We start from the raw sequence: 27,163 nt of genomic DNA, 5'->3' as shown, positions 1-27,163 counted from the left end.
TGACTTTATTGAGCCTCATCTTCTCGGACAAGAAGTACAAGGAAGGGCATAAAAACTCACATTTGAAGTTCTACACACCATCTACTGAATGGATTCTAAGGGAGCCGAATCAGCACTTATACTCTGTATCGTATCAAAGAGAATAAAAGGCACATCTAGAGGACAAGTATAAAGGATCATATGTTAATAAGATTTTGTACTGTCAAATCACCACCATAATAGTTCGGAACACCAGGGGTTGTCCATGGAGTGGCCTACTAGGCCATCAACAGGTGTATCCATACCTTAGTCTGAATGTGGAAGGGAAAGGAGCGGGCGGAAGGAAGGAATACCTGGAAGCAGATGCTACAAACAAAAAGGACACAGGCCTGTAGCAGCAGACAAATGCTTTATGATTACAGGCCTCCTTTTCGGTGAAACATATTTCTGCAAAAATGAGGCGGTGGATAGGTTTTAGGGGCATTGATAAAAATGTGAAATTGCAAGCTAGTAGCCAGGCCTAAGAAGCCACTTACCCGCTTTCACAGCCCCCTCCACCCCAATTATTCACATACTGGAGGCACACAATGTCTTACTTGCCAAGAGTCAATAATGGATAGCGACAAGTGCACATTTTGATGCCTGATAAATATTATTGGGGGGTATTTCCCAGACCGATTTGGAGAATTGGATGCATGAGGGGCACGAGTGGGCACTCAGGAAATCCTGACGTATGGAGGTTTTTGTCCAGTCTATGTGGTGTCCCCCATGTCAGAGTCCAGAATGTTCATTCTGTGACCATCAAGCTGAGCCAAGAGTGGCATAGTCAAGACTGTGTATAAAAGGTACATGTTATTGTACGTATGTGTGAAACCGATTTAGAAAGAAATGCGGTTCCAGAAACAGGAGACGCGAAATTCCAATCACAGCTTCCTTTCATCACCAAAGCGTGTAGTCCTGGCAAATCACTTTATATCTTGGTCTACTTATGTAGCAAAATAAAGCAGTGACTATAATCTGAAGTGATAGCTAGATCTATATTAATATCAACATTTGTTTCTGGCTTGGCAAAGCGTTGTTCCTTGTACAATTCCACAGTTTCACCAATCTGCACCAAATTTTGCCTAGTTAGCCGTTAGGACCCTCCGGACATTACTGGCTACATGACATTTGGACACCCCACCTCTTACCCAGGATTTCAGCACCTTGACACATGAGATGGTTGCCTGAAATAAAATATCAAAGTGGTCGTAGAAAGCGCGCTTCGACACAACAAACAAAACTAGAGGTCACTATGGGACCTGGAAAACCACGTTTCAAGACCCCAGAATGCACGATTGCCGAGATAGTTGAACGGCAATGCACCACAACGAACTGCACCACGCCAGGGTAAAGTCACTGGAGGGGAGAGAGCACAGGAGGTCCCAAAACGCAGCAGCACACTAACTCTTGCCTCCACCCCAACATCTGCTCTGGGATATGTCAGCCAGCCACACGCACCCACTCAGTGCAATTTACTTCAGGGTGCAAAGCACATAAAGCGATAAGCGAATCGGAACATCGACCTACAGGATCATTGATTTTCAACAATTGAGGAATGTTGTCATGTCTGTTTAATGAACCCGTTTGGAGAACAGTTACTTTTTGCTAGTATAAACAAAAAATACTCACTGGTTGTGCATGGGAAGGGAAGGGGCAAACTGATTCGGTTCTGTAAGACGAGAGGTTGATGAACAGGGGAGTGAGGTGTGTAAGCGTGAAAGGGTATTTGTCACAATATGTTCCCTGGTGTTTTTAGCCTCTTTTTATCTCCCCCCTAGTGCACTGGTCTGTCCTTGGTGCCCTCCCCACTCCTTCGAACATCCACACTAACATATTATCTGTGATATACTACCTGTGTCGTGTGGTCAAGTTATGTCCCTGTATGCTAGATTTGTAGGAACTGTGTCTGTACATCAGTAGCCAGATGGGTACTTTGCAACAGAGTTTTTTTAGACCGAGAGATCACACCCACTTATTCTCCTCTGGTTCCCATTTCCCTATCCAATCGGTTTGCATATTTGGTTCATTTTATAGTGTTTTAATTATGTACCATTACATTTGAAGTGATGCAAAAGCAGACATACATATGTTAAGCAATGTAAAGACAGGTCACATTTTGACATGATCCACCTTGCTTTGAGGTGCTATCCTAATGTATGCACATTTCTGGGACATGTTGGGCTGCTATACTAGCTTCATATAGTAGGTTACACATTATCAGGTTCTGTCACGTGGCCATCTCGATGTTCACAAAGTTTTTGCATGCAAGAGAAACGATGCAAATATTCTGCCCCATCAAAGATGAGACCAAGATCACAGGTTCAGGAAACATTCTGCCACTCACTCCTCCATGCAACGGAATGTACCCACTCGCTGACTTAGGGTGACATATCAATGAGGCCCAAAATCTATCTTGATGCCAAGCACAGGGCTGGCATGTGCTTTACAGCAGCCACGAGGTGACATGTAGCACTACACAAACTACCTACATAAATAAGGAACTCCACAGGGTGATGCTCCGTGCAAAGGTGCCTTCATATCCAGAAGCAGGCCAGCATTAGATGAACGTCTTTGTGAAAAATACTGCGTCTTCTGTTTGTGTGAAATCCAGGGAAGGAGCTAAAAGCATTTTCCGAGTATCCAGCATTACCCAGTGACTAGGCGCTACCAATGGGGAACGAGGAGCTAGTACACAGCATTACGCAAACCTAACTTCAACATTGTTTTGTGGATTTCCTCCTCTTCCCAGTAAGAACTTCGACATGATCGACCTCATAACCCTCTCGGCTCAGTATCCAAGTGACTGCAGTAGCTTGGATTGCACCCTACCAGTCAGCCCGATCACATTCCACGACATGGGTAATGAATACCTCTGACCTCACTCATCTCCTTGTAGGAGCTCCACAATGCTCCATCCTTGGCCCTCTACGGTTTAACCTTTGCACTTGACCTCTTGGTAAGCCAATTTCCTACTTTGAGTTCACCTATCACTTATCGCTGAAAGCAGCCCATCCATCTCCTCTATACCCACCTTTACCTTACCACTTACCCACTGAAAACAGTCCACCCCTATCACCTTTACCAACAAACACTCCTCCTGGATCTTGAATGGTCCTTCAGCCATTCGATACTGGTTGGCACAGTGTCTCCAACATATCTTTGCTAAGACTGAAGTTAGCTACGGATTGTCAGAAGCGGCCAAGCGTATCAGAATCTTGGTGCGGCTTGACGATTGTTGCACAGCTTTCCCTGGCAGACGGTTCCCATGTGCAGCTCACATTGAGTGTGAGAGAGCGCTGTAGCAGCAGACCAACGGCGAAGGTAGCAAGAGAGCAAGGACTGTCGGTGGGGTAACAAGTATCTTGCTGGCCGAGGTGACTGCCACGCTGCCCCCAGAGGAGGTGGGGGCTTACGGAGCTCTATTTGGCATGAGCGTTCATCCACCAAGGGTGCGCACACTTTCTCTGATTGAGATAAGGTATTGTTTGGAAGTTGTGCTTGTCTTCACTCTGTCTTCCCTTGGGTGACCTGCCAAGGAGCTTAGCTCACAGTGATTACGGGGGCATTCTTTGGAGTCCCTTTGAGCTGTGTGCATCTTAAAGTAAATAAGCAGTGAGGTGTGGTGACAAAGTGCAGTCGCTATAGCTGCTGTCGACTGTTGTGGATATAAGACCAAAGAGATTCTCTGTGTGCACTGCAATGTGTCTGGAAGTAATGACTGCAGGAAACTCTTGTTGGCTTACTGAATCTGCTTTCACTGCTCATCGTGAGGAGGGGCGTTATGTGATGAATCCTGTGAAGTCATCGCTATTTCCTAGCAGGTGGCCAGGGAAGGACAGTAACTACCAGATTCTGGCCCTGTGTGTGGTATTATGAGGTAGGAGAGGACTGTCGGGAGAAGATGGCGACTCCACCGGATGAAACTCCGATTCTACCCTTTCTAATGAAGGAGACATTATATAATACCTACATTTTTAATGACTAGTCAACATACAAATTCCCCCAATGTAAAAACTCAGGAAATCCTTGCTTTAAATCATTTTGGACAAAATTCCATTCATCCTTCCAATACAAACAACACACAGAAAAACATCAGAAACATGAGATTTTGTGTAAGAGAAACTCCTAACCAACATCATTATTTATTTTGTATTTGTAGAGCGCGCTACAGCCCACAGGCATCGAGGCGCTAAAACAGTGCTTAAGGCGGCTTGATTAAGGGTTACATTGAACCCGCCCAGGTAGAGAAACTTAGATCAAGGTACAATGCATAGTATAGGGGTGCATACAGACAGAGCATGGTACATTGCATGGAGCGCAGTTGCAGACTACAGAGCAGGGGGAGCAACTCGTTGTCAGGTAACATGTACAGTAGTGGAATTTAGGACTGTGCCGGTTCATACAAAGAGACTAGTTTTGATGGCCTTGCGGAAAGCCGCATGGGTATCAATAGTCCTAATATTAGGGGGGAGGGCGTTCCAGTGGGTGACTGACAGTGTTGGGAAACTGGTGCCGCCGGCACGGGCTTTGCATGTCCTGGGGACAGTAATCATGTTGGAGTAGGGAGTTCTGGTAGGCCTGGAGGAGGGGGGTTTTGAGATCCTTTGGACCAGGTAAGGGGGGGCCTGGTCATGAAGACACGCGTGTAAGGGCAAGGGTTTTAAACATGATCCTTTCTTTGGTAGCCAGTGGACCTGTCTTCTAAGCTCAGAGATGTGATCCCAGCGAGAGTGTCCGGTGGCGGCCCTGAGTGCATTGTTTTGAACAATTAGTAGTTTAGCAAGATTTTTGCTTGAGGTGCCTACTAGGAGGGCGTTACAATAGTCCAATCTGGATCCAATGATGGCCCCGGCAATGGTAAGGCAATTTTGTTGTGTCAAAAAGGGTCTTACTGTATGAGTTTGGAGTGGTAAGCAGAGGTGGACGCAATGGCGTTGACCTGTCTGTTCATGATATGTTAGGTTCTAGGTACACACCCAGCATTTTACTTGATTGTGAGACAGTGATGGGGATGTCATCGATGGTGAAGGAGGAGTATGGTTGGTTTAGTTTGCTCAGGGTGGAAAGGGAGCCTACTAGCAGAAGCTCGGTTTTCTCGCTGTTGAGACAAAGCCAGATTTCTGCCATCCAGGATTGGATAGTGGCATAGATAGAGTTGAGGGTGTTAGCGTCGCAGAGGGGGATGAGCACCTGGGTGTCATCAGCATAGTTCCTATATGAGATCCCCAGGGCGTCCAGGATTTTGAATAGTGGCCTTGTGAAGAGGTTGTAAGAATAGGAGCAATACAGGAGCCCTGTGCAACCCCGCATTTGATGGTGCTAGGGTTGGCACAGGAGGAGTCAGAGAAGACCCTCATTGCTCTGTCTTGCAAGAATGAGGTTATCCAGTTGCATGCATTGGTTGAAATGTTTGCTGCAGTGGAGAGGTGGTGGCGAAGGGTCTTATGATCCACCAGGTCAAACGCAGCAGAGAGGTCGAGGAGCAGAAGGAGTACTGGTTTGCCTGCGTCTGAGGTCATCGATCTGGTTTTTAAGGTCAAGGAGGGCAGTTTTCGTACCGTGACGAGGCCTGAACCCTGATTGCCGTATGCCAAGAAGATGGTTCTCTTCATGGAATTTCTGAACTTGCAGGTAGGCTGCTTTGTCCAAGATTTTTAAGAGGAAAGGGACAGTGGTTATAGGCCTGTAGTTTCCTGGGATGGATGGATCCAAGGAGGGTTTTTTAAGGAACGGACGAACCAAGGCTTCTTTGAGTCCACGAGGGACATGACCAGACCGGAAGGAGGCGTTAATCAATGCTGCGATGATGGGGTTAGAAACCCTACCATAAAGCCTCAAGTACTGAGACGAGGAAGGTAATGCAAAGTTCAATATGCAGACTAGTTCTGGCAGAGGAGTATACCTGGGGATCTGAAAAACTCCATTAAAAAAGTATTCCTGGCAGGAGAGTATACCAAGGGATCTAAAGAGACTATGAAAGGATTTCTGGCTCGAGTATATACCGGAGACACATTCAAAGCTGTAGTATGACATTTATCGTTTGAATAAGATTTTTCTGTGAATCCAGTTCAACAGAGCCAAGGAAGAACTGAAAGTTAAGGAACATATTGTTTATATAAGAAACTTTTTGAACTGAGTATAAAGAACTTGTTTAAAGGAGAAACATTTGCCAGCCTCTAGAAATTGTTTGAAAGAAACACTTTTTGGCATCCTGCCTAAATATCTAGGAGAAGGCAATCCCCCTTTGAATCCAAGGATTTCTCCTTGAAAAAGGAATGTTTGTTGGATTTGTTTATTTACTTTGCTGATGAACACCTTTTGCCAAACATAGACCAGAACATTTATTTGCGCACCTTTTGTTGTTTCTTTCTAGTGTGAGTGTCAAATTAGAATGTTTTGGTACACAAGGCCAGTTTATAAGTTTAACGACTTGACACAGACTGATCTTTAGTTTTAATTTCCTAGGTAGGGAAACTCCTTAGGGATATAGAGGCCTTTGTCCATCCCGTTTGTTTTCAGTTTTGTTCTCAGTGAAATTGATAGGTACACATCTGAATCAAGTCCAGAAGATGGGGTACAATGCAGAACCTGTTCAGTCTTCAAATCCTAACTACAACAAAAAGGGGAAAGTGTCAACTTTGCCAAACATGTATCCTGTTGGTGCATGCACATGGGCAGCAGGAGTATATGGGGGAAAAGAGGGAGGGCAAGACGGTAAGAGCAGGCCCGACAGTGACAACTGTTCGGGAAAATTCTCATATATGGCTAATTTCCCTTACCTAGTGAGTCCCTCAGCAGCTTTTCTGGATTTCTAGGATTTTTGTTTTTTTTACACTGGTAAGAGTGAGAGCCCCTTTTCCCACTCTTACATGTGTTTTGCAGTGTGTGTTCTACCTTTTTGTGGGATCTTGGGCTATGGAGCCTCACCTACTCCATAGGGATCATCTGTTTAAATGTGTGTTACACAGCACCTTCAGTGCAATGACACAGGGTTGTCTTTCAGACTTCCCACTGACTCCATTTTTCTGGCACTGACTACTGTCTCCCAGAAACATGTAAAGTTGCCATTAACTTTAGTCTCTTTAAACCACAGACCCAGCACACCCCATTTTACATGGAGTATTGGAAAGGGTTAATACTATCCCTTTTTTGTCTGTTTTTCCTGGAGCATTGTTTTGCTCCCTTTCCATTAAGACTTGGCTGGTGACAGTGGTAACTACCCTATTTTTCCTACCGCGGTTATCTTAAATAACAATGGTATTGTTTTAGGCTATCTTGGTAGCCTCGAACTTAATCCCGCTTGACCATATTGTTTTTAATATTGTTCCGGCTGGGTTTAGTCGCCATTTATTTTTTGGAAAAGTCTTTCTCGTGTTTGTTTCTACGCACCAAAACAGGTTTAGTTCCTTTGTTCACTGTATTTTCGCGGGCTTCTGTACAGAAACCCTCCTTTAGGCGCCTGAAAGTCTGGGTAGGCAGGATGCGAGGGAGGGGTTTTAGGACCCCTGCCATGGGTTCCCTTGGTAACTCAAGTCGCACTCCTGTTTGATTGGCTAGGTGACTGTCCGGCCAGGACAGCCACCCTGGTGTGTGATTGACAGCCAGGCTGTGAGAATGGGGGAAAACTGCATAAAACGCAGGTCTCTGGGATTGGAAAGGCAGAGTCGCCACTAGATCGAAAGAACCGACGAGGACCCTACAACGACTGAACCGCCCGGTGAAGCCCTGCTGCAGGTCCGAATCTTCAGAATTCGGACGACAGAGGATCCTCCAGGAATCTTCTACCCCTGAGCTGGTGGGACCAACCAGTTCGCCCAAACTGCAAGCCAGGACTCCCTCCTCTGGTCGATTTTGCTGTACAGAGCTACAGTGGGCCAGATAGCCAGGAAGGTCAGAACCTGCTTGGGTTTTAAGGAGCGCACCTTTTATTCCTTGCTTTGCTCTGCTGCTGGTTTCTTCCTTGGGTAGTGCAAGACCCTCCAGTCTTCCTACTTCGTGTCAGTCCGACAGTCGCTTCAGGAACCGTGAGCCTGCAGGAACTACCAGGAACGTCCGCCTCAGCTACAGTTTCTTCTCCATTTAAGGTAATGTTCGACATCCGGTTGTTAGTTTCAATCAGCCGCAGTGAAAGGGTGTGAAACCTTTCTCCAATCCAAGGGCTTGTCCTTCTCTTCTCTTTAAACTAACTTTTCTGCTGACCAACTTCGCCCAGAACTCATGTGATCTTGAGCAAAAGACTTTTGTCCTATTGACTTTGGCCCTAAGCCTATTAGATTTGATCCTATCACTGGCGTTCCTCTTTCTAGATTGCCCTGCTTACTTACCTGTTGGTACTGCTCCATGTCTGCCTAACATTGTATTTCCCTCCCTTTTTAAGTTAACAGAGTGCCATTTTGCTCCCACTTCATTTTGTGAGCTTAACTTGTCTGAAAGCTATTGGGAGTGGTGTGGTGTATTAAGAGTGTGATTTTTTAACAGCTTTACTTTAGTGAAATGTTACACAACTGATGAGTAAATAAATGTATATTCCTTAACTTGGAAACCTTGAGCCAGTGTTTGCTTGAATCATAGTAACAGCTGACCTTTGTGTAACTATTTGATACTGCTCACTTGCTCTTCAGATAAGTCTGGCTGGTCAGCCATTGCTACCACTTTACTGCGTAGTACGGGCTTGTAGCAAACGTGAATTTGTGCTGGCACTTGTAGTCCTAATTGTGTGTATTCCCAAAGGGTACTGCATATAATTCTGCCTAACACTGGTGTACAGCAGTGAGGATCAAGTTTAGTAGTTACACTTAGAGTGCTGCTATTACCTTGGATCAACTAACCACAAGGCTAACATCACTAAAAAGCAATATTCATCATGTCCGATATGGAATGCTACAGTCAGGAGACCCTCCTTAGTTACACTGTGGAGTATCTAAAAAATATGTGTAGAGAAAGGAACCTCTCTGCCAAAGGGAAAAAAGTCTGAATTGATTGAAAAGTTGTTAAAGAACCAAAGTCTGCGGAGTGGGTGTGAAATACTGACTCTCCAGCAAATGTGGAAAGTATTGAGGATGATAATGTGTCTGTTAATGACTAGTTGGAAGAAGCAGATATCTCCTAATGCAGGCCTCACTGCTCCCTTGCCTGCTCAGCAACATCAACCCTTGTCCATTGGGACCTCCACAAGTCCTATACTCTAGTCCTGAATTCATTGCTCTAGAGAAAATGAGACTTGAATTGGAATTCAAAGGTTTAAATGCTCAAACTGAATAAAAGCATCAAGAACTTAAGCTCAGAGAAATGGAGCTGAATCATGAACTAGAAATTAAAAGGTTAATCTCTTGAAAATGCTTCTCTCCCAAAGTCTTCTAGGTCATCCAGATCTAAAAGACCCCGTATGCCTAAAGACATTGTGGGCATTTATGAGGTTAAGCTTGATATTTTGGATTGGTTGGCAATGTTTCAATATAACCATGGTATTCAGGGTCTTACAGGGAATCAATTCCTTCTCTAGGCTAACCACTGTTGCATCTGATGTTGTGATGGAGTTGGGGGAGGCTAGTGTACCATCTGGACCCAAACCAGATTGAGGGCAGAACAAACCCCCATTCATCAAGACATTTGGAAAATGTTATGCTTGTGGGTCAACGGACCATGTGAAATGGGATCCCAGATGCAAGGGTAAACCTTCAGGGATCCACACTGTCTCCTTAGCCTTCTCCCCAGAGGAAGAAGCACCTATGGCAAGTGGAAACTTTCACCTACTGACTGATGAACCTATGAGAGTCACAGCTAGTGTTTCTTTAGTGTCCCTGGGCTTGTGGGAACAACAGAATTTAGATGTCTATAATTCCATCCCAGAAAATACAAAAGAGAATTATAAATATAGTGTTCTTGTGAAAGGACAGGAGACCCCTGCCATCAGAGACACTGGAGCCAGCATAACTGTGGTAAATTAATCATTTTTCAAGGTGGAGGATGTTGCTAAGGCACCCAAACGCCTCACCAAGTTAGCTGGAGGCCCTGTGCAAATGTTTCCCCAGTTACCAGCTCTCATCCAGTGTAATATGACTGTCAAAATACCTGTTAGTGTGCAGTGTGAAGTGCCTGGGAGAGTCCTGTTGGGTAATGCCCTAAAAACTCTTGGAGTTGTGTCAAGCACCCCCAGGCCTCCCAGTAAGAGGAGACAGGAGCTCACTAGGCCTGCAAGGGAGAGGACCTTGACAGGCCCTCCAGAGGAGATGATAGAGGAAACCATCACTCCCACTCCACAGGAGTTGCTCACTGATATTTCTAAGAAGAATGAGGCAAAGGGGAAACCCAAGACCTCCAGGAAACAGTCAGACGGCACCCCTGTGCTACCCACCAGGACATCCCCAAGATTGTCCAAAGTCACACCTGTGACTCCTCCTCCTGCTGAGGCAGAGTGTGAGGTACAGCCTTGTGTGGTTGAGCCAGTTTCTGAAGAATCAGATCTGGAATTTATTTATTTACATTTATATAGCGCACAAGCAGCCCAGGGGCATTGAGGCGCTGTTACTTGCAATGAACTTAGTTACATGGTACAGGTAAAATAGCGGATGTTGACACATTGTAAATGTTGCAGGATGACGTACTGTTGTTACAAGTATTGCTTTTGAACATATGATACGGTATACATGGGATAATCGTGCTAGTATGTCTAGCCTTAAGTGAACAGGGTAGTCTTCAGCGTTTTGCGGAAGGTGGTGAGGGAGGCCTCTACGGATAGTGTGTGGTAGGGCATTCCAGTGCGAGGGCGCAAGGTAAGGGAAGCTGGATCCGCCCGCTTTTACTTTTTTTACTAGAGGCACTGAGAGCATGTTGGTGTAGGGTGATCTGGTTGGCCTGGTGGAGGAGACAGGGTGTATCCTTTGTGAGAGGTATGCAGGTGCAGTGAGGTGGATGCACTTGTGGGTCAATGTCAGGGCTTTGAATAATATCCTTTCTTTTATTGGGAGCCTGTGGGCTAGTTTTCTGGCCTCAGAGATGTGTTCTCTTTTTGCAATACCTTGGGCTGCCCGGAGCGCGTTGTTCTGTATTACTTGTAGTCTCTCTAGGTTTTTTTTAGAGGTTCCTAGAAAGAGTACGTTACAGTAGTCTAGCCTAGAGCCGGTGATGGCTCTGGCTATGTTAGTGCAGTTCTCTTTGGAGAGAAATGGTCTGACTGCATTGATAAGTTTGGCATGATATGCCGCTGCAGAGGCAATTGCATTGATTTGTCTGTCCATGGATAGGCTAGAATCCAGGTAAACTCCCAGGGTTTTGACAGATTCGGAGACTGGAATTTTAATGGAATCAATGGTGAAGTGACTGAATTGGGCATCTAGATTCTTTAGGGTGTCGGGAGAGCCTACCAGTAGGAGTTCCGTCTTGTCAGAGTTGAGGCATAGACCGTTGTCTGCCATCCAGGCTTGGATGGTATTGTAGAGGTTGTTGAGGGCCAGGGAGTCAGTGTTGTAGTTGCCTGTGAGAGTGATGAGGATTTGTGTGTCGTCAGCGTAGTTGGTGTATGAGATGCCCATGGCGTCGAGGATGAGGAAGAGGGGGCGTGTAAAAATGTTGTATAGCGTGGGGGAGAGGCAGGAGCCTTGGGGCACCCCACAGAGTATAGTGGTTGGTGATGCGGCGGCTAAGTCGGAGAATACTTGCATGGTTCTGTCTTGTAGGAAGGAGGTGATCCATGCTGTAGCCTCTGGGGAGAATTTGGCCGTGGTGGTGAGGTGGTGGCATAGGACGCCATGATCCACAAGGTCGAATGCCGCAGAGAGGTCTAGGAGTAGGAGGAGTGCAGGTTTGCCCAAGTCTCTTGCATCGTCCATCTGGTTTTTTAAGTCAAGTAGGGCGGTTTCTGTTCCGTGTCTGGGGCGGAAACCAGATTGGCGGAGACCAAGGAGTTTGTTATCTTCAAGGAAGTGTTGAACCTGCAGGTAGGCTGCTTTGTCCAATATTTTGAGGAGGAACGGGACAGTGGTGATGGGTCTGTAGTTATTGGGGGAGGTGGGATCGAGCGTTGGCTTCTTTAGAAGAGGGCGGACCAAGGCTTCCTTGAGGGAGGCAGGGACTATCCCTGTGGTAAAAGAGGCATTTACAAAGGCTGTTAGGAAGGGGGCTAGCGGTTCTGCGCAGTCTTTGATAATGGAAGCTGGGCAAGCATCACCTTTGCAGTTAGAGGGTTTAATGTTCCTCATTATGTTGATGACGTCTTTTTCCTGAATGGGTTTGAAGGAGAAGGGTACGGGGGGGATAAGGGGCGGGCGGTGGGACTGGGATGTGCTTACTCGGTAGAGCTTGTTTAGTGGCTAGTATTTTGTTTTTGAGGAGGCTAATTTTGGATTGCATGGCCTTCTGTATTCCGTCACACCAGTCCTTGTCTTTGGTGAAATTCTGGGGGGCGGGAGTGGGTGTTTCGAGTTCTCTGAAAATGGCGAATATTTCTTTAGTACTGGATTGGGCTTCCAAGATTCTGGATTCAAAGGATTTGTCTTTGGCTTGGGTGATTGCCTTTTTGTATTTGGTGGAAAGGGCTTTGAAGATCATCTTATCTTTTTCGGAGTGGGACTTTTGCCACTGTGTGAGTGTGGCTTTTTTCTTGTTGCGGAGTGAGAGGAGGTCCGGCGTGAACCAAGAATTGGAATGTGCAGTGGGTTTGGATTTTCGAGGTTTGAGTGGGGCAATGGTGTTGATGGCTGCTTTGATGGCAGTATCATAGGTTGATGCGAGTGTTTCAGGGTCTGAAGAGAAAGGTGGTCTGAAGGCTGGGCCTTGGAGGAAGGGCAGTAATCTCTCCTTAGTGAGTTGGCGGGAGCTTCTGGCGAGGCAGGGAGGGAGTGGTTGGGGTGAAGGGGTAGCAGGGGAACTAGTGGTGGGGATGCTGAAGGCGATAGTGAGGTGATCCGACCATGGGGTGGGAGTGTTTCCAGTGATGATGAGAGGACAGTTGTGCTGTGCTATCCAGTCCAGCGTTCTGCCTTGGGTGTGAGTTGGGCTAAGTATGGTGTTCTCGCCTTAAGGGCAGAGTCGAGGGATTTTGCTGCTACGTCCTTACTATCCCGGAGCCCTAGGTTGACATCCCCCAGAGAATGGCTTTAGACTGCTTTTTGATGTTGTCCGAGAGGAGGTGGATGAGAGAGGCTTGAAAGTCTCCTGTTGGGCCTGGTGGGCGGTATACGGTGTGCACAGTAATTGTGCAGTGGGGGGAAGAGGGTTAATTTGACTTGGAGATAGTCGCTGTTGTTGTTCAGGGATTTCTCTACCTTTCTGACAGAGAGGTAGTCTTTGGCGATAATTGCTACACCTCCACCTTTGGAGAGGCCTTGTCTAGTAATGGAATAGCCAAGAGGTAGGGCGAGTGAGAGCGCCGGGCCAGAGGCCTCATGTAGCCAAGTTTCTGAGATCATAAGTAGATCTAGGTCTTGGGAGGTTAGGAGGTCGTGGATGTCTAGGGCATGGGCATTGACGGATCTAGCGTTAATCATGGCGCATTTCAGGTGGGGTTCAGCAGTGGCTGTGGGGGAGCTTGTGATGAGAGGTGGTGGTATAGAGGGGCTAGGTGCATCGAGCGTGTTGTGGGCGGTGCCCATCACAGGTCTTACAGTGAGCGGTTCATTTTCATGGGTGGTGGACACAGGTGGCATAGCATTTGGCACAATAGAATTCAAAAAGGTGGTAGAAGATTTGCACAACACAGATTTTACACTGGGGGGCACATTTTCATGGGTGGTGGACACAGGTGGCATAGCATTTGGCACAATAGAATTCAAAATGGTGGTAGAAGATTTGCACAACACAGATTTTACACTGGGGGGCACATTTTCATGGGTGGTGGACACAGGTGGCATAGCATTTGGCACAATAGAATTCAAAATGGTGGTAGAAGATTTCACAACACAGATTTTACACTGGGTGGCACATTTTCATGGGTGGTGGACACAGGTGGCATAGCATTTGGCACAATAGAATTCAAAATGGTGGTAGAAGATTTGCACAACACAGATTTTACACTGGGGCACATTTTCATGGGTGGTGGACACAGGTGGCATAGCATTTGGCACAATAGAATTCAAAATGGAGGTAGAAGACTTGCACAACACAGATTTTATACTGGGGGTGGTGGTGGGCGCAGGATTAATTGTATTTGTAATGTGGGTATGACAGTTGTGATGCGGGTAAAGTACTTTGTTGGTTGCTGTGATTGTAATATCGTTGGAGGATACAGCCTTCAAGGTTGTGCGCTGGAGTCTGACCTTATGGAAGAAGACACTGTCTTAGTTGGAGATCTTGACCCTGCCCTGTTGACCATCCTGAGCTGCAGTCTTAAGGTGGACCTAACAGGGCAGACTTCAGCAGAGGACAGAGAGAGTATCCTACTCTTGACTTGCTAACTAACTTAATGGACAAGAATTGGGAAGCACATGTTAAGCTGGGAAGATGGCCTCTTCTAAAGTGAACCGACAAACTATCCCTTGGGACTGCAAAAGAATTGTAGTGCCCCTCGCCCACAGACTCCAGTTCCTACAGTTAGCCCACGAGATACCTTTGGCTGGTCACTTGAGCTTCAAGAAGACCAAGGAAGCGCTCTCTCTCTACTTCTACTGGCCTAAGATGGGTGCAGAAGTTGACAAATTCTGTAGGGGCTGTCACACTTGCCAAACCTCTGGCAAGAGTGGAGCAAAGAATGTGGCACCCCTGGTGCCTCTCACAGTGGTGGGAGTTCCTTTTGACAGGGTGGGCATTGACATTGTCGGAGCCCCTTTACCCTCCCACAACTTCAGGGAACAGGTTTATCCTAGTTGTAGTGGACCATGCTACAAGATACGCAGAATCTATACCAATGAGAACTGTTACGGCTCAGGCTGTGGCTAAGGCTCTACTTGGTATTTTTACCAGAGTAGGGTTTCCTTAGGAAGTGATATCCGACAGGGATACAATTTTATGTCCCACTACATGCAAAGCATGTGGAAAAACTGTGGCGTCACTTACAGGTTCTCTACAGCCTACCATCCACAGACAAATGGACTGGTAGAGAGGTTTATTCGTACTATGAAGAGCATGATAAGTGCTGTAGAAGAACCCTTTAGAAGAAAGTGGGACCTTCTACTGCCATGCCTTCTCTTTGCTTATAGAGAAGTCTCTCAGGAGGGAGTTGATTACAGTGCCTTTGAGCTTCTCTATGGCCATCCAGTCAGAGGTCCTTTGGCCCTGATTAAGGAGGGGTTGGAGAGTGCTCCTTCCCCCAAGCCAGTCAGAGTGACTGACTATGTGATAGGTCTCCGGAGGATAATGTCACACATGATGGCAGAAGCTAGTGATAACATGAAAGCAGGTCACGCTCTGGTCAAACATTGCCATGACCAGAAGGCCAGCATGGTTGAGTTTACTCAAGACCAGCTTGCATCAGTTATGGTGTCAACAAGGCAGAGGGCCTTGCAGGACAAATGGATAGGACCCTTCAAGGTTGTGGGCAAAGTTGGAGAGGTGAACTATTTGGTGGACTTAGGCAGACCTAAGGAGGCTCCCAGAGTCTTTCACACCAACCCTTTAAAAGGCATATGTCTCGAGACCAGAAGTGGGAGCTTTGCTTCTAGCTTCAGCTCAAGAGGAGGAGGAGAGTGAACCTCTGCTTAACCTTAACCTCCTCAGAGGCCAACCTTTGGATGAGAAAATAGGAGTTAATCTCTCTTCTCAGCTGACTTCTCAACAACAGGAGGAGTGCAAAGTTCTGTTGAATCAGTTTGCCTCTGTTCACTTTCACCAGGCTTGACCAGTTGGAGCCAGCATGATATTCTCACTGTTGACCGTTTGCCTGCGAAAAGCAGAGGTTACAGAATGAAAGAACATGTGAGATCCCACATCAAATGAGGTCAACAAGATTGTTGTTCTCGGGGTTATAGAGCCATCTACAAGTCCATGGTCTAGTCCAGTTGTTCTAGTACCAAAGGCAGGATCCAAAGAGTTGAGATTCTGTGTGGACTATAGAGCTCTAAATGCTCTCACTAAGAATGATGCCCATCCTTTGCCAAGGACAGATGAGCTGGTGGATAGACTTGGTTCAGCCAAGTACCTCAGTACATTTGACCTAACTTCAGGCTATTGGCAAATAGCTCTGACAGACCATGCCAAGGAGAAAACTGCATTCTCAACCCCAGTAGGCATCTACCAATTCAAGGATATGCCTTTTAGACTAAATAGTGCACCTGCTACATTCCAAAGGATGGTCAATCAAGTTCGGAATGGGATGGAGGACTTCTGCATGGCATACTTGGATGACATTGCAGTGTTCAACCCTACATGGAAAGAACATATTGATCACATGTTTTGCAGGCTCTTGAGCAGGCCCCTCTGACCATAAAGCCATGCAAATGTCAAATTAGTCAGAGCAAAGTGGTCTACCTTGGTCATGAAGTAGGAGGAGGTGAAATAAGGTCATTGCCCAGCAAAGTACAAGCTGTGCAAAACTGGGCCACCCCTACTACTCAAACCCAAGTGAGAGCCTTCCTAGGTCGCACTGGGTTTTACAGGAATTTCAGAGAGAGCTATGGGACCATAGCTTCTCCTTTGAATGTAATCTCCTCTCCAAAATTTCCTAAAAAGGTTAGATGGATGAGGAGTGCACTAAGCTTTTGAAAACCTGAAGAAAGCCCTTTGTCAAGCTCTAGTCCTAAGAGCTTCCGATTACCACCAACCCTTCATTGTGCAGACAGATTCATCCAATACAGGTATAGGTGCGGTCCTTAGTCAACTGGATGAGAAAGGTAGGGAGCACCCCATTTGCTTCATCAGTAGGAATCTAAGGAACCAGAAACAAGGTGGGCAACCATAGAGCGTGAATGCTTTTCCATTGTGTGGTCTTTGAAAAGGTTTAGACCATACTTGTATGGATCTACTTTTGTGATTCAAACTGACAACCAACCCTTGAGATGGTTAATGCAAATGAAAGGGCAGAACCCAAAACTTCTGAGATGGTCAATCTGCCTGCAAGGGTTTGATTTCACCATTGAACACAGAGCAGGATGTCACCACCAAAATGCTGATGGTCTCTATAGGATGTTTTTAACCGACTAGAGGTAGAGATTCATCCAGGAGTGGATTAAATCCTCCTGTCCCTTAGTCTGGGGGGGGGGGAGGAATGTTAGGGAGAATTCTCATATATGGCTAATTTCCCTTACCTAGTGAGTCCCTTTGCTGGATTTCTAGGATTTATTTTTTTCACCTGGTAGAGTGAGGGCCCTTTTTCCCCACTCTTACATGCGTTTTGCTGCGTGTGTTCTACCTTTTTGTGTGATCTTGGGCTATGGAGCCTCACCTACTCCATAGGGATCATCTTTTTAAATGTGTGTTACACAGCACCTTCAGTGCAGAGACACAGGGTTGTCTTTCATACTTCCCACTGACTCCATTTTTCTGGGACTGACTACTGTCGTAGCAGGAGTGCCGGAGGGATTATGCTGGGTACAACGTAGGGTTCAACTCTTGAGACCACAATTCGAGGGGGGCTATGGGCCAGTTGAATCCACCCAGTCTGGGGGAGGAGATTCGGGGGCAGCCGAAGTGGCAGCAGAGGGGGTACACCAGGAAAGGGGGGAAGACTTGATGGTCTGGCTCCGAAGACACTGGGAATCAGACTAATGGGACAGTTTCACGCAAGCAAGAATGGCTAGTACTGACAAACTGAAGATCATATCCCTAAATGCCAACCGGCTAAACTCGCCAGTCAAAAGGAAAAAGATAGAGAGGTACATTAGAAGGGAACAACCAGACATAGTAACATTACAAGAAACACATATCCAGACCCAGGACAGAGAATAAAGCTCTGGGGATACACAAGAATTCTTCCAGCCACGCAGAACAGCAAGAAAGGGGGGGTCCTTCTGGCACTGAAAAATAGTCCAGGACTGACCATGACGGGGTCAAAATTGGATGATCAGGGGAGATATCTGGCGGTAGCCTTGGAGGGGAGGTGAGAGAATAACACCATAGCTACATTATACACACCCAATACCGGACAAGACACTTTCATCCAAAAAGTGCTGACCTCCCTAGAAAAGTTTGCAAAACACATCATACTAACTGGGGACTTGTATATGTATTTGTATTTATTACATTTTATATAGCGCTTTAAGCCAAAGTGCTTTACATGAAACAACAGGAATACATAAGAAGCAATATATAATACAAGTCATGAGTCCAAAAACCTAGAACAATACGAAGAACAATTTGCCAAGATCATTGGAATACATCCTGAGTGGGGTAAGCAGGAGAGGAAGTAGTAGAAAGGTGTTAGGAGTGAGATTGAAGAAGGTGGGATTTTAAGGAGGAGTCAAAAGAAGAGTAAGAGGAGATGGAGCGGATAGGAAGAGGGAGAGAATTCCAGTGGGGTGGGGCAAGGAGCTGGAAGGAGTGCAAGCAGAAAGGGGCACAAGGTGCAGGTGGGACAGTGAGTAGGAAGTGATTAGCAGAACGGAGGAGGCGAGAGGGAGAGTAGAAAGAGAGGAGGGAGGAAAGGTAGGGAGGGGCAAGACCATAAAAGAGATTTAAAGACGAGACAGAGGAAGTTGAATTTGAGTTGGGTAGGGCGGGTGTAAGGTTGGGCAGGAGAGAGACATGAGGTGGTACTTGCATTGAAGGTGCGGGCAGGGGAAAGTGGCAGGGTGGGTGTGAAGGTCGCAAGCCAGATAGGTGGAGTTGAAGGGGTGTTAGCAGAATAACACCGGAGTAGTAGGTGCAGCAGAATAACACCGCAGTAGTAGGTGCAGCAGAGGTTACTGCGTAGGAGGGTAGGCAGATAACCTCAGGAGAGAGTCATGAGTTGGGATGTAGACGCCACAGATAGATCCGACTGGTAGCTGCAGAGGTGAGGATAGTTGGAGGACTCCACAGTGTCCAGGTAGGTGGCGTTGAGGGGGTGCTGGCAGAAGAACGTCGCAGTAGTAGGTGCAGAGGTTGCTGCGTAGGAGGGTAGTCCTATTACATTCTGACTCATGACTCTCTCCTGAGGTTAATGCCACAGATAGATCTGAATAGTAGCTTCAGAAGTGAGGATAGTTGGGGGACCCCACAGGAGTAGGAGCAAAGTACTCGGGGCAGAGGAGCAGTCCAATGTGCGCAGCAGGTAGGAGGGGACCCCAGGTAAGACTGCCAATGCTTCAGTGCCCTTGATGGTGACAGTAGGCTGGAAGAGCCGCACATGGTCAGCTACAGCTAATATAATGAAGAGCAGCGTAACGCAATTTACTACACCTTAGACAAAAATATTATATCCAAGTGAACAAGTCGGATCGCTTGCTGGCCAGGATGCTGAGAAGGGAAGAAAAAGAAAACAATCCTGAAAATAAATGGCAGGAAGACAAGCACCAACAATAAAGATATAGAGAGGGAGTTTGTCCAGTTCTACTCTAACCTGTACAGCTCAGACAATCCCTCACCAACAATCCAGGATTATTACATAAATAAGGTAGATTTAGCGGGAATAACAGGGGAGGAAAATGAATACCTGGAAGAGGTGCTATTCAGAGATGACATTAGGGCTGCAATAAAGTCCTTAACCATCAAATAAATCCTGGGGCCAGACAGCTTTGTCGCAGAGTTTTACAAAACACAAAGAAACACTCATTCCACAACAACTCACGAACCTGTTCAACCAAATTGGCAAGGACAGGGTCATTACGAAATCTATGGAAGAGGAGAAAGTGATCCTCATTCCCAAAAAAGGCAAGCACCCCACTGATTGCGGTTCCTACCACTTCATTGCCATAATAAACGTTGACGCAAAGATCCACACGAAAATCCTGGAGACCAGGATAGATCAGATCCTTGCCAAAATAGTCCAACTCGATCAATCAGGCTTCATCAGGGGCCGTCTCATACCGGAGACAATGTTAGGAGAATCGCCCATCTGATCGAAAAGTCACACAAGAGAGGAATCCCTGCTCCCCTAATGGCGGTTGATGCCGAGAAAGCTTTGAACAGGTAGAGTGGGGATTCCTCTTTGCGACCATGAATAAGATGGGTTTCGGACTCAACATCCTGGGCCGGGTGAGAGCCAACTATAGACACCCGGTGCTCTGGCTCTCCATTATAGGGCAAATATCGGAACCTGTGGCAGTTAGCCGAGGTACGAAGCAGGAGTGCCCACTATCCCCCATGCTGTATGCACTACATCTTGAACCCTTCTTAGCAGTGGTGCGTGCAAACGAGGAGGTAGTGGGAATTTCCTTCGGGGGGTGGGGACACAAAGTCGCAGCATTCGCAGAGGACATGCTCTTTACGGTGTCCCAACCAGAGACTTCCCTGGGGGCCATAGAAAGAGAACTTAATCTGTTTGGGGCAGTGGCTGGATTAAAAATAAACCCAGCCAAGACCGAAATCCTCAACCTCACCATCTTGAACACTGCAGTCAAGACCTCCCCATATAGATTGGTGGAACACTATGACTTACCTGGGAATATAATTGACCAAATCACTGGGAAGCCTATACCAAGCCAACTACCCACTCCTCCTGTAGGAGCCTAAATCCAAAATGGTCCACTGGGGCCCTCTTGCGATAACATGGATAGGACGCATAAACATCTTAAAAATGGTGGTGCTGCCACAACTATTACTTTATAGCACTCCCGATCCACGTGCCGCCGGCCCTATTCAGATCTCTCCACAAAACCAACAGTAAATTTGCAAAACACTCACATTCAAGGCCTGGCAACAGGGGGGCTGTCTCAAGGTTAGAGATATGTTCGACAGGGACCAGGTCAAACACGTCGACCAATGTAAATCAGACTTTGCCTTAGGGGAAAAGGAAAGATACACCTACGTCCAACTGAGGCACTGGCTGCTCCATCCCTCCATGAAACAAGCAGGGACCCGCCAACTAACCCCATTCGAAAAGTACCTCAACAGGGATCCAGGGGATTGGAGAGTGGTAGCATCCATATACAAACATATAAAACTGGGTGAAGACCCTTCACCGAGACCATACATAAAAAGATCTGAGACCACCACTGAGTGCACAATAGAGGAAACGGAGTGGGCAAAATTGTGAGAACACATACCCAAATTAAAGAGATCCCTCCAAATTCAGGGGAGATGGCTAAAATAAATACTTCAGTGGCCCTTGACGCCAACTAGGTTACATAGAATGTATCCAGGGATCTCTCAGCTCTGCTGGGGGGGGAATGTGGAGAGGGAACATGGAGCCAAATATGGTTGGAATCCCCCAAAATAGATTGTTACTGGGGGGAATACAGGAAGCAATCGAGCAGGTCCTAGGCGTAAAATTCAAGGGGAACAGGGGCCTTGCAATGATGGGCCTCGACGGCACACTAGAGGAAATCAACTCAAAGACGGGCCGCAAGCTCTATGTGATAATGATGATGGCAGTGGCCCTGGTACTAGCAAGTAAATGGAAGTCCAGGGACCCTCAACAGGACCACGAATGGATTGCTAAGATCTGGAACGTTGTCGCCATGGAGTGGATTAACTACTCTATCCAAGGGGACCACAAAAGGTTCAGCATTGACTGGTCACGCCTTCTAACATACCTGAGGGAAGGGGCACATCGAGCCTGGTGCCCTAGGAGCATGGGCTTATTGGGAATAACCGACCGGCCAGGGGAAGGGGAAATATAAACGGGACACGCTGTCGATCCAACATAATGAGAGATGCGGAGGAGACAGTCAATACCAGCAAATCCGCAGATGAAGGGATCCCGACGGCACAGTTGGAGTGTGTTATTGTTGAAAATTGCCAATAAAAAGCTATTATATATATATATATATAAATAAAGAAAAGCAGAAACTCTGGTCGTTGTTGTGTAGTGAGGACGGACACCCAGAGAGCGGGTGGTGGAATATAAATATTTAGGAATCAACCTTAATGAAAAACAGCCATCTGCGTGTTGAAAAATGTCAGAGCATTAACCTTGACAATTATGACAAAGAGGTTTGCTAACAAAACAGCAGGTTTCAGGCTCTCAGGAGTCATAACTACATACAAACAATGTATTGTCCTGGCAGTTACCTATGATATGGAAACGGCACTACAACCAAAATAGAGCTGACTTAACATTGTAGAAGGAAAAATCTGGAGAGGAATACTGCGACTGGCGCAGGGCGTACCGGTACACGGTTGGAACTAGGTTTATGCTCCTTGCAGGCTATTTTGTTGATCAGACGTGGTACATTATACATTCATATGAGAAAGAACTTGAGTGGTCCCCTGCTTGTATAATGGGGAACGTTTTGTCCAATAGGGGAAGGATGGACTTGGAATGTGTTAGTGGTTTGTGTAAGACATTTTTGGACAAAACTGGATGGTTACTGGATTTGGAGCAGGAGAATGGGGTTTTCATTAAGGAGTTTGCCATGAAAGTAAGAATGTGGGACTGGGGACGAAATCATACTCACTTGCTTGGTTTGAAAAAGTACGAGGAATATATCGAGGTCCAGACCACGTTTTCGACCCCTCAAAAGTACCTGCCCAAGTCCCCATCGCCAGCCATGAGATCTTTAGTTATGGCACCGAGAATGAACTTGCTCCCAGTGGGGTAGGTGAAGGGTGCGTGGTTGAGAATTCAGAGAAAAGAGAGGCTGTAGGATATTATGGAGTGCCCCTGATATTGAAAACAACACAACATGTGTTAACTCGCTGTAATAAATTGGGACATTTGAATCTGGCTTTTCTTTGTGAACATTGGAAATAAGGAGCAACCAGTTTTGGAGGAAAGGCCTAATTGCCAAAGACCACAGACTAAATATGGCCCCTTTTTAAACTTTGGCTTAGGACTTTATTGGACCCCTTGAATGTATAACAACAAGTGAAGGGTATTTCGGCCCAATGTTGGGGAGGGAACACAATCGTCCCAGGTCGCCCAGCTCTTTCGGATGAGGCAGCGGCCTGGAAGTGTTCAGTAGGAACTCGGAAGGGGCGGGGGGTATGTTTTTGCTTTATTGTGCACAGGGAACCAAAATGCCATCTTAGATATTAGCAGCCATACTGGCATCAATGCCTAGTTCTGCGCTGCAGCCAGGGTTGTGGCTCGAGCCACACGCACATGGAAATACATGTATGCATGCAAGAATGGGGAATAGATTGTAGCGTGGGCACCAGTGAAAAAGACCAGGGCTACAGCGATGCAAAGAGACATCATTGTCTCATGTTGCCAGCATTTGTATCCCAGAAGGAATGTGCCATGCAAGGTCACGAGGGGGTTTGAAGGCTCTCTACGAAAAGCGATCCAAGGAGAAGGAGGGCACAAGCCTCTGACCTTCAACGTCCCATCAGTAATAGCACTCAAGAGGCCTCAATCCAAAATCCCTAGCATTCCAAGGAACCAGTCAGCCCCACACCACCAACCATAAAACTGTTAAACCCCCAATCGTTCAGAAAAGATGTGAAAACAGCAATCAGATGCCTTTACCATAGGTGTCGTGATTTGTGCTGCGAGGTGCCAGGAGGGACAAATAAACATAGCCAAAACAAGGGTGTGGAGCTTTGGATGGGCGCCAATGTGTCTGGATTCGAACTGTAGTCTGTGAGATGTGATAGCCTCGAAATATCCTCTTGTCCCTTGTCTGCAGTAGCAGGCACATATCAGGATAGAGACAGTATTGCTTTTCTTTACATAAATGCCAATTAGTTGTAGCTTCATGCCTGATGACGCGCACAGAGGAGCCTGTGTGGAAAAAGATTAACAGAAGGGGATGGGACCAATGGCCTGGCATCCTTTATGGAGCAGGTAGACTATGCATAGGGTCTCGACCAACCAGCCATTTGGATTTATACATTATGTCACTTACGTCACTGATGACGCTGTGTGCTTTCATAAAGTGTTGCTCAAACAGAGTTTGGCAGAACGTTCCGTGGCAGCAGAGTGCTTTGCTGGCACGTTTTCTATTTTTGTGGAGAAAAACAAAACATTCTCCCTGTAAGAGGTGTGATGGACCGTTTTCCCTAGCGGGTTGCATTTTCTCTGGTGTGAAAGTTGAGGGGTTTTTCTACATTCAAATCTTATTCTTTGATATAAGATCTGTCGCAATATGGATTTAAGAAAAAGTGTTTATGGTGATATTGCACTTTGTATGACATAAGTGTACTTGATTCTTTTCTTATGTTATTGTGTGTAGGTAGTGATGTTATTTGATCTATTTAATAACTAATAAATAAGTGTAAAGTTCAGTGAACTACAACACAATAAAACATTTATTTAAAAGAAGTTTTCTAACTTTCCTGCTCATCTTCCACACCTACCTCCCTTCACCAACCTCCTCACACAATCACCTAAGCCCCACAACTATGGGGTCATCTTCGAAAGAGATTTATAAATGAAATCAGTTTATCAACTTCAATGTACCCACTGCAGACCTTAACATCAGGAAAATCTGCATTGTTCTTAGCCGTCACTCCACTAATGCTCCAATTTCCAACTTTGTTCTCAGCTAACTTGGGACCTCCCTCTTTATTAAGTTTCTCCCGCTTTAACAATAATATCAACTCAACCCGTTCCAGTCAGAGCCTCTGCCACTCCTCACTAGCTCCATCAATCACTACTTTGACCCTCTGCACCAGCTCTCCATTTATCACCTCCCTTGATTTAGTTATCCAGGGTAATCAAGACGTGGACCCCTTGCTCACTGTGCTTAGTGGTACAGCTAAGTTGCCTCACTTATGAGGTCGACCATGCCAAAACACGCGTCTGGGGTTGCTGTTGCTAGATTTCAGGGCTGGACTGCCCAGGATGGTGGTGTGCAAATGTATATTTCTCCGCTGGAAAAGGTGCAGTGGGCTTCCATTCTCTCCCCCCAGGCAGGAGCCTTGTGTGTTGGCCGCCTCCATTTCACTCCCCCAGACGGGAGCCATTATATGTTGCAACCCGCCGTGCACATTAGAACAGTAGCTGAAAAACTGCTACGCTGCCGGCCAGTTCTTATCTCCCATGGGCGAGCGCCTTACTTTATGCAATGTGGCAGCAGCTCCAGAATCGCACACCCCCAGGCGGGAGTGTGCGGTCACTCCGCGGCCTGCACCAGTTAGCGGTAGTATGGGAAGCCACTTCAACGACCCGGGTGCTCCAATTGCCGGCTGACCACAGGACTGCCCCCGTCATTGCTGGATGGTGCAATAAGGCCTGTGTTCCAGCAGCGGGACGCCCATGCACCACGGGACCTCACCAGCAAATCACTGGTCGTCAGGACTGCCCCTGGCATATTTCAGATGGTGCTTGCAAGCCCGCACCTCAGGACCTCATCTTCGTGTCTGCTGGTTGTCAGACCTGACCCAACATAGGATTTGGAAGTTCCACTTTGTTGGGCGCTCCCCGCCGTGTGCTCTGGCATGGCCTGGCCACATGCAATCTTCATAGGCCGCCATTGCCACTGTTATGGGGCACCATATAAGGCCAGGCCCTCTCTAGCATACTGGCCATGCACAGACACAGGAGTCAATGAGTTAGGTGTGCCGCATGGGGAGCCGTGCAGCCCTTTCATTCAGTAACTGGCATCATGCACACGTGACACTACACAAGCCTTGGGAGGAGTCCAGAGATTACACCTCCACCCATTGAAAAAGGTTATTTGGCCATGTTGCCTTTCAGTAGAGGGCTTAATTCACAAACCTTTTTTTTGTATACATATTTTAAAATGTACCAGCTGCCATTTCAGTCCTTCAATGCTGGGACCATATAACATATCCTCTTATTACCGTTCTAAGAAGGTCCTGAGCTTAGCCCTTAACAAGAATTGCCAGATGCCCGTTTGCTTCTTTTTCTAGGATTAGATGCATTTTTCGGCTCGTTCACAGTACGAGTCCGAAGATGTAACAATTTGACCAGAATGGTGCAGCGTCAAGTGCAGCTTCTAGATTTTGGAAGTGAACGTGCACAGTCTGCACCGGCGTTGACCCTATAAAGAGCCTGCTTCCAGCACACCTGCTCTCCCCGGGCCGCATTTATCCGGCCAGACCCCGGTGTGGAAGCGGGAATTCGGCGACAGTTCCGCTGAGCAGCTGAAGACTGACTCTGCCCTCCCTTAATGCAAATGCGCTGTAACATCCTCAGGCACGGCGGGGAGCACCGCAGGCAAGCATTCTGCCCCCACCGCCCGTGTCTAGCTCCGGGCAACCGCGGCGCTACTCACCCGCTGTCCTGAATCCCTGAGATGATAATGCCGTACTACAGCCGAGAACCCCGGTCTGCGCATGCGTGCGTCAGTAGGCGCGCATGCGTGCGTCAGTAGGCGCGCATGCGTGCGTCAGTAGGCGCGCATGCGCAATGGAATCTGCAGGTTACACGCACAGCGTACCTCTGTTTTTACGTCGCACGCTTGCCGGTGTTGTATGATATTCTGCATCCCCATGGTACAATGATAGCATCTCGTTCGGCAGTCTTCGGAGCCCGACCTCGGAGCGACCAGGTGGGCGTGGCGTCAAGGTAGTCTGAACAAGCCAAAAGGAAACAAGCATTACCAATGCCAATAGTTTGGACTTTTGTGACGGCATACAATCCGTTTACTTGAAGTATAGATCCATACACTACTCTGACAGTTCCATATTATTCCCAGCATTCACCCATTTGCAAGATCAATTGCTTTTGACATTTCAAACTGGCAAGATGTTCTTTTTTGTGACTGCTTTTTCTGTGCATCTCTGTTGAACGTTCCAGTGCCACAAATCCAATGTGTGCTTGTTCTTGTTATGGGGGAGAGGGGTGCTGCATGGAGACGGCTGCACTACCCGTTGAGCAGTTGGCACAAACAGGCTCTGACCCATAGCTCTCAACCATTTGTGTAGCAAAGGCGGGTGAAAACACCCGATTGTGTTTTTGGCGGGTGAGAGGCCCATTGAAATGAATGGGCGTGCAGGAGGCTTGGCGGGTGATTCAGCGCTTTACAAGGCGGGTGACACCCGCCAAAAGCGTGTGAGTTGAGAGCTATGCTGACCTGCAAGCCTGTTGCTCTGCAGATGGAGCCGATGTGAACTTTAAAATGCACATTGCACACAGATCTGAGTCTGCTTACTCTAAAACCTTTTAAAGGAAGAATTGCCTCTAAGAGTTGGACCAGAGATTGGGAGAAAAGGTGCCAGGTATAGCCCTTCCAAAACAGTGTGCTGGGACTATAATGTCACGTCTGCACTTTATACCTTTTACTTA

At 46.9% G+C, this 27,163-nt stretch overlaps 1 protein-coding gene across 1 annotated transcript in view; it reads right to left on the bottom strand.

The window, feature by feature from the left end:
- JAGN1 (jagunal homolog 1) overlaps positions 1 to 26,295 on the bottom strand; it is a 79,233-nt gene extending 52,938 nt beyond the window's left edge. The window contains exon 1 of the mRNA XM_069643261.1: positions 26,151 to 26,295. The gene's annotated coding sequence lies outside the window, so the exon portion shown is untranslated. The remainder of the gene's footprint in view (positions 1 to 26,150) is intronic.
- Between the last annotated feature and the right edge of the window lie 868 nt (positions 26,296 to 27,163).

The sequence above is a fragment of the Ambystoma mexicanum genome, chromosome 2p (genome assembly GCF_040938575.1).
Source record: "Ambystoma mexicanum isolate Mex_15411 chromosome 2p, UKY_AmexF1_1, whole genome shotgun sequence".
Classification (NCBI taxonomy): Eukaryota; Metazoa; Chordata; class Amphibia; order Caudata; family Ambystomatidae; genus Ambystoma; species Ambystoma mexicanum.
Note: the sequence above shows the minus strand (reverse complement) of the source record. Positions and strands in the feature narration are given on the sequence as shown.